An 8649-nucleotide genomic window follows, 5' to 3' on the forward strand; every position below is an offset into this window, starting at 1 on the left:
TCCCTCTCTCTCTCTCTCTCTCTCTCTCTCTCTGCCCCCCTCCCTCCCTCTCTCTCTCTCTCTCTCTCTCTCTCTGTTGCTATTTGTCATACCTGCCTGCCTGCTGCTGTGTTCCCTGCCATAGTGGTCATGGACTCTCATCCTCTGGAACCATGAGCCCATCTCACTTGTTTGAGACAGTGTTTCTCTGTGGACTTACCTGTCTTTGAATGGATGTTTTCTTTTATTAGTTGCCTTTTTTCATGGTGTTGTGCTATAAAAATAGAAAAGTAACTGATAGAAATGTAAGAAATAGTGTTAGTTGTCAACTTGACACATTTTAGAATTATCTGGGAGATAGGACTTTGAGCATACCTATAATAGGTAATTAATTACCATGGTTATATTAATTGATGTTGGAAGTTACATCAATTGTGGCCAAGAAAGTATATTGGACATTCCAAGAATTTTCCTTTGTTTCTAGACTATATAAATAGAGAAAGGGTTCTGAGCACCAGCATTTATACATTTCTTACTCTCTGGTTTTTGATGGTAGATGTGATCACATAAGATTCCTGCTGCTTTGACTTCCCTGGCATGATGGACTATAATCTTGAACTGTGAGCTTCAATAAGCTTTTTCACCCTTCTATTAGTTTTGTTAGAATATTTTATCAAATTAACAGGAAAAAACTAAGACAGACATGAAACAGACATCCTTTTATTTTCATTTCAAACAGGGTCTTTCTATGTAGCACGGTCTGTCTTGGATATCATTGATAGAGATGGCTTTGAACGCACAGAGATCTGCCTGCCTCTGCCTCTGCCTCTCTCCCGAGCGCTAGAATTAGATGCATGGCCCACCATGCTCACCTTATGAAGAAGAGATTTTGTCAGATGATCCAATCAAGAGAACTATCAATTGGAACCTAAAGAATGATGAAAGGGTATTGACCTTCTAAGATTATATAGGTAGAACCATAGAGATCTTTGTCTATACATATTGTCCTCTGCAATACAAAAGAAGAATGAGAAAGAGATTCAGAGACTATCTGTGTTTTATTTTTTCCCTCAAATGTCAGGAGCTATCTAGGAAAGGCTAACAGCATTCAAGTAACTCTTCTGGAGATAGATGGCCCATCATTTTTCATAGCTTCAGTGGGTAAACTTTGAACTATGGGGCCTTCAGAGCTCTAATATCAGGATAGATTCCTAATGCTGATATGCCTTTTCCTATCACCATTACATAGCTTAATGATTCCTGGGCATCAGGCCAACCTACTGAGCAAATTTCCTACAGACCAACATGAAGATGAACTTTCACAAATTAGTGCTGTTTAGATGAGTAAATGACTTTATAGAATTCTGGGTTTGATTAAAATAACTTTACAAAGAAAGTTTTTGGGAGATGGTTTTAGCTGTTTTGCCAGAAGGATGTACTAAAGTTATAATCAAGAATAGAGTGTGCCCCTCCTCATAAAATAGAAAGTAGAGGCTGCAAAATTTGGAATACAGTGAAATTTCAGAATTATACTAAAAAGAAAAATAGTCTTGGAATAAATTTGTGATCAAAGAAAAACAAATCATTCTAGGTTAGATCCAAGGATGAAGCCACAGGTATATATAACTATTTTTTTTTTTTCAAAAACCACTTTTTATGATAATGGTAAATGATAAATACTTTAACCTCCATTTTAGCGTACCATCCACCAGAGGTGGTGGAAAAGAAGTTATTAGGATACAGGGGAAGTGGATCTCTTTAGAAACAGTTCTTTGGAGCAAATACAGTGTGCATGGTCAGGAAATCTGCAGCTCAGTTCACAGGTCAGCAGCAGCAGCCCGGTCCACTCACATACATACACTTCACAAACACACCAGCAGTCCAGCTCAGTAGTGTTGGGGTAGCAAACATGAATCAGCAGTGTTGGCATAGCCTAGTAGAGACAGCCAGTCCTCAGCCAAATCAGCACGAGTCAGCAGGAGGAATCAGGACCAACAGGGATGCCCAGAGAAGTTCTTTGTCGTGTCTTTCTCAAAGAATTGGAGATCAGAGATGATGCAAAGACCAAGAAGCATTGCGAAGCTATCTATACCAGCAAGCCCTTCTCACAGTCCACTGAGTCCTATTTATACTCCCGCTAAGCATCATGTGTCCTCCACAGGTCTTGTCTCACCGTGTGTCTTACCTCAGTACACGAGTCTGTATCAGCTGACATCACTCTGGCAATTGGCCCAAGTCCATGGAAGTGGCAAGAAGCCACCAGCACACTACCAGAAGTGTTTTGGTGTGTTTCTCCCTATGGAGGCCCAACAAATGGAGCTCAACAATGCACCGTAAGGTGAACTAATACATGCATGTTGTTAGGGAAGAATCCTTCATCATGTGTCCTTTTATGTTCTTGCTTTAGCAAAACACCCTTTCACCCATGTCTGCTTCAGTGAAATGTTTTTTTATGAGTCTGCCCTAGTAAAACATCCTTTCACCTTTGTCCACTTCAGAGAAACGCTCCTTCAAGTGTTTGCCTCAGCAAAACTCCATCCAAAACAACTGACTTTCCAAAGAACCCTTTAGTTTCACTTCAGGTGTGCACTATGATAAAGCAAGGCCATATGAAACTGATGCTTTAAACTATAATGAACTCATAGAATGAAACACTGCTTTGGATTTAACTATCAACCACCCTCTGAGACTCCCCTTTTGTATAATATTTTATGTATGAGGCAACTTGTCTAAAGACCTTTTGTCTAAGAAGGTATAAAAAGGCCAGAGAAAAAAAATAAGGTGGTGGCATGCAGAGTTCTGTCCCATCCATCTACATGTATATAAGAATATGTCTGTTTGTCTATATGTGTGTGTGTGCAACTAGAACACAGAGATAAGTTGATACATAAGCCAACCAGGAGGTAGAAATAGCTATTACATTCAAAGCTTGCTTCCCAGTGATCCACTTTGCATCTACACTGCATTTCCTGTAAGTGCTAGAACTTCTCAAACACTACCAGAATCTAGGAACCAAGTGTTCAAAAAAAAAATTTAAGACTGTAGGTAGACATTTCCCATCCAAATAATAACCAAGGCCAAGTCAGAAGACCCAGAGCAAAAGGTGTGAGGCGAGGCTTAGCAAATGAACAGTGAATTGACTCCTTCATAGAAGGACCCCTGTGAGTGGGTTATTTACCTGACATGGGCATAGAGGAAGGACGGCAATTCTGGTAGGTTCAGAAGTGGGGACCCTTGTAGTCCTGTAGAATATGTTATGGAGCTATAAACTGAAGTTCTCTGAAGAAGCTTCATCTGTATTAATTCTTCAGACTTCTTGACCATGGTTGAGTTGAACTGTATGATGGTGGAGAGACAAGAATATTGTGGATGTGGAGTCATAACTATTTTGGGCTATCTTAAACCACTTTTAAAATTTAACAAATTTTCAGAGATTCATTTATTTATTTTATGTGAACACATGGGAGCTGGTTAAAGGCACACCAGAAGAGGGTATCCAATTCCATTACAGATGGTTGTGAACCACCATGTGTTTGCTGAGAATTGAACTCAGGACCTTCGGAAGAGCAGTCAGTGCTCTTAACCTCTGAGCCATCTCTCCAGTCCATCTTGAACCACTTTTAAGAACCATTTATTATCTTATTTATTATATGTATTATATATTATAACCATGATATCTATTATCTATGTATCTACTCATCTATCTATCTATCTATCTATCTATCTATCTATCTATCTATCTATCTATCTATCTATCTATCTATCTTTCTATCTATCCTTTGGAATATAGTGCCTAAGCCTGACAAAACTCTAGCTCCCATCAACCCTATAATCAAGACTGATGACTATTCTTGGTTATCAACTTGACTATATCTAGAATTAACTAAAATACAAGCAGCTGGATACTCTTTTAAGGAATTTGTTTTTCTTCTTCTTTTTTTCTTTTTATAATTTTTTTGGAATTTTTTTCTTAATTAAGTCATTTGAAGTATGAAAACTCATTTCTAATTCAGATCTTTGGAGCTGGAAAGATCCACATTTAATCTGGATTACACCTTCAGCTAGCAGCGTATATAAATGACATTTAAGAAGGAAGCTTGCTTTCTTGGCATGCTACTCCTGAATGCGTGTGCACGTGTGCACGCGCGCACACGCACACACCCACACATTAATTTAATTTACTCTTCTTTGTTCCCCCAACTATCTCTCCCCTGGTGTCCCCCACTTCTCACTGATTATCTTCTGACTCTCCTGTTTTCATATTACATATGTGTCATTATTCTCTCTTGTTCTATCTTCCCCCTCCCTTTAAATCTCTTCCCCCATCTGAGATCATTTTTTCTAGTTTCACGCTCTACTATCTTAGCTAGGGTTCCTATTGCTGTGATAAAACACCATGACCAAAAGCAACATTGGGAGGAAAGGATTTATTTAATCATTACAGTTATACATCACAGTCTATCATTAAAGAAAATTGGGACAGGAACCGAAGGAAAGAACCTGTAAGCAGAAACTGAAACAGAAGCCATGGAGAAACACTTCTTAGCAGCTTGTTGACCATGGCTTGCTCTTATAAAATCCAGGACCATCTGACCCGGGTGATACCTCCCACAATAATCAAGGCCCTTTTTTTTCCCAGTCTTTTTTTCCCTCATTTTTTAGGTACTCTGTATTTGCATTTGAGATGTTATCCCTTTTCCCTACCCCCTCCCATCCCCTCTCCTGTTCAAAGGTACACTCCCTCCTAATCACCCTCTCCACCCCATTGCCTTGGCATTCCCCTACATTGAAAAAATGTGCCCTCCTTGGACCAAAGACCTCTTCTCACATTGATGCCAGACACTGGTATCTTCAGCTACATATGCAACTGGATCAATAGGTCTCTCAATGTGTGCTCAAAGGTTGGTGTTTTAGTCCATGGGCGTTTTGGAGGGTTTGGTTGGTTTTGATAATGTTGCTCTTCCCATGAGGTTGCAACCCCTTTCAGCTCCTTTAGTCCTTTCTTTAGTACCCTCATTGGTCCCTGTGCTCAGTCTGATGGTTAACTGTAAGCATGCTCAAAGGTATCTATATGACTCTGACATAGTTCCTGAGGGGGTATTTCTGTCTGGTTCCTGCCATTAAGTACTTCTTGGCATCACTTATAGTGCTTGGATTTGGTGGCTGCATATATGGTGGATCCCCTGGTGAGGCAGCTTCTGAATGATCTTTTCTTCAATCCCTGTTCGTCTATTTGAGAAGCAAGGCCCTTTTACATCAGTCATTAATCAAGAAAATACTCCACAGATTTGCTACAGGCCAATTTTCTTGAGGCATATTCCCAATTAAGAGTCTCTGTTCCCAGATATATCTAGGCTTTTATAAGGTTGACAAAAACAATTAGTATACTGACATAAACGTAACACAAATAACTTAAGTTGATATTACATAGCTGAGAGAAAACATGCTTATATTTTCTTCTTCTAACCATTAATTTCTTTTTGAGAATAAAAGTTCCTGTAATCTGTTACATGGTGGGGCATGCCATTCTGAAAAACTAGAATAATGAATTCTTGGCCCATGATTATATTTGGTTCAGAATAAACTATTTTATATATAACAAGAAAATTTTCAAAGTAAAATTCACTCTAATTTATTATCAGTAAATGTTTGATTTATACATATATACTTGTCTTAGATATTTATACACCTAAATTTATGTAAAAATTTTCCATCTAGAAAGGGGTCTGAATAGACAAAGTTTAAGAAACACTGAGCTATGAACTTTTTGAAAGCCACAACCTCCCTTCAAACCCCAGATTTTTCTGTTTAGAAGAGTAATGTATTTTCTACCACCATTGTTTTTTGAGAGCATATAACGTTGGTTTTATAGGGTCAGAGTTATAGAGAAATTTACTTTTGGATGAATTACGTGTTAAATTTCACTTATTTCTAATCTGAAAGTTAGAATAAAGTTTAGAGTTGCTATTGAAGCAAGTTGAGACTTTAAGGACTAATTATGATGAAATAGATGTGAGTATTATAAACATATGACTTTTGGAGGCCAGAGCCAGCAGATTTCCCTGGAGCTGGAATTGCAGATGGTTGTGAATTGTTCAGTGTGGCTTCTGGGAACTGAACTGGGGTCCTCTGCAAGAGCAGTGTGCACTTTAATTGCTGAGCAGCCTCTTTATCCTGTAAATGGCTATTAAAAAGGATTAAAGAACCAGCTTCTGTGCTACATTCATTATTATAATCCTAGCATTTGGAAGCCAAGGCAGGAAGCTCATGCATTTGAAGCCATCTGGTGTAAACAGTAAGGTCCTGTCACAAACAATCCCTAAACATTCACAACACCAACAATTATATGGAATAGAGGGATAAAGGAAGTGATTTCTTACTGAGGGTTTCTTTTGCTGTAATAAAATACCATGACCAAAAGGAAAGGGTTTATTTTCACTTCCATTCCATATTCCAATCTATCATGAAGGGAAGTCAAGGAAGAAATTCAAACCAAGAGCCTGAAAGCAGAAACTGAAGCAGCCACGGAGGTGTATTCCTTACTAGCTTGCTTTCTTAGGCCAACCAGGACCACTGACCCAGGGATGGTACTACCCACAGAGAGCAGGGACCTCCCACATTAGTCACTAGTTAAGAAAATTCCATACAACCAGATATTATGGAGGCATTTTTCAATTCAGCTTTCCTTCTCTCAGATGCCTCTAGCTTGTGTCAAGTTTAAAAAAACTAGCCAAGACAGGGAGTAAGGGTAATCAGAACAGATTTTAACCATGTATGAAATTGTCAAAATTTAAATTTAATTAATAAAAACTTTAAAAATGGAGGATAACGATGACTATATTTGGCTCTTCATCTACAACATCCCATGTGTATAGTCATAAGACTATTTAGCCAAAGTCCATCAGTCTGCAGGATCTTTAATATAGATAAGGAACTTGCGTTCATACAAACACCATTTATAGAGTATTTTAATGTACTAGCCACCAAGATTAATGCTCTAGATCCCTAAATTACTAAAGTACAAGTCCTTGTACTCAAGTAACTTATACCGTATAGGGTGCATAAGTAAGATAATGTAAAGTGACTATATTTATGTTAAGTTGAAATTATCATTCTAACAGTGATTGGAAAATGAAGTCACTCTGTAGGGAGATTATTTACAAAGAAAAGAGAACATGAGGTGTTGAGAATAAAGAGAAATGGAAGGATTTGAGAAATGTTGAAGAGGCTGAAGCTTTGTATTTTTTATTTGAATTACTGGTGAAAAGATGGAAATGAATCTTTGGGGTGCTCAGGATTTAGATGTGGGCAATTGGGTGATTATCTATTCCTCCCATGAAATAGAATATCCAGGGAATGAGATCTGAAGTGAATGAGGTTGGAAGAAGAGCTAAGTTCCATCTGGAGTTTTGTTGGAGATTCCCATGAGATATCCAAATACAGATGTCCATGATCCGGTCTTGGACCACAAAGAGGACTTCTCTTTGTGCTGATAGAAGGCTGGGGTCCTATGGACCTTTTCTCAGAATAATATTTGAAAATGAATCAAGTAAAATGAATTAGACTACAAAGAACAGAAATCATGCTGAGATACTATTATGAAATAGAGATATTGTGAAGTAGTAATATATGTATCTATTAATTTATTAAATAAAGAGATCTGATGATAAATCTAATAGATATAAGCTGAAATGATAAGTATCAATATTATTTTGATGTATCAGCAATGACTATAATATATTAAAATATTTGTGATTTCTATTAATGATGAAGTCATATATATTGGCTTGTTCTCTATATTAATAGTTGAGAGAAATAGTAAGTGTTCACTAGCGATTACTAAATATAAAAATTAACATTTTCAACCTAGGAGATGGTTCAATAATGTTCTTCCAGCATAAGCATAAGGACCTGATTTAGATCTCTAGTACCCCTTTAGCAAAACCCAGCACTGATGGACTTGTAATCCCAGTGCCAATGAGACAGGGTCAAATGGATCTCTAAGGCTCACTGTCTAGCCAGCCTAGCCAAATTGGTGACCTCCAGGACAATGAGAGACACTATCTCAAGAAACCATGTGACAAATGACAGCTGCAATTGACATAAAAGACAGCACTTGATGAAAGTCAGCTATGGTTGACCTCTGGCCTTCACATACATACTTACAATATGTACCCACACACATGCACCTGTACACACACACACACACACACACACACACACAAAGGATGGTTGTTTTTGTTTATTTGGTCTGATTTTGGTTTTTCAAAATAGGTTTTCTCTCTGTAGCCCTGGCTGTTGTGGAACTCACTCTGCAGACCAGGCTGGCCTCAGACTAAGAGATCCACCTGCCTCTCTCTGCCTCCAGAGGGCTGGGATTCAATGTGTCACCATTGCATGGGCAAAAAATATGTTTTTATATACTCCTGTTCACGTGCAAATTTTATTCTCAGATCTATGTCAGAAACTCAATCTAGATGCTAATTCTAGTTAGTAGAAGTGGATAAGAGCAATCCAGAGAGAGAAAGATAAGGAATGTCCAAGACCAAATTCTGAAAATTTCTATATTTAGAATTTTGGTAAAAAGAGGCTGATCCAGCCAAGCAAATGGAATGCCAGAAATATTTAGTGGAGCAATGGAGTCAGAAACTAGACCTCAGCAGGCTTCAG

This window comes from Micromys minutus (genome assembly GCF_963924665.1).
Source record: "Micromys minutus genome assembly, chromosome: X".
Lineage (NCBI taxonomy): Eukaryota > Metazoa > Chordata > Mammalia > Rodentia > Muridae > Micromys > Micromys minutus.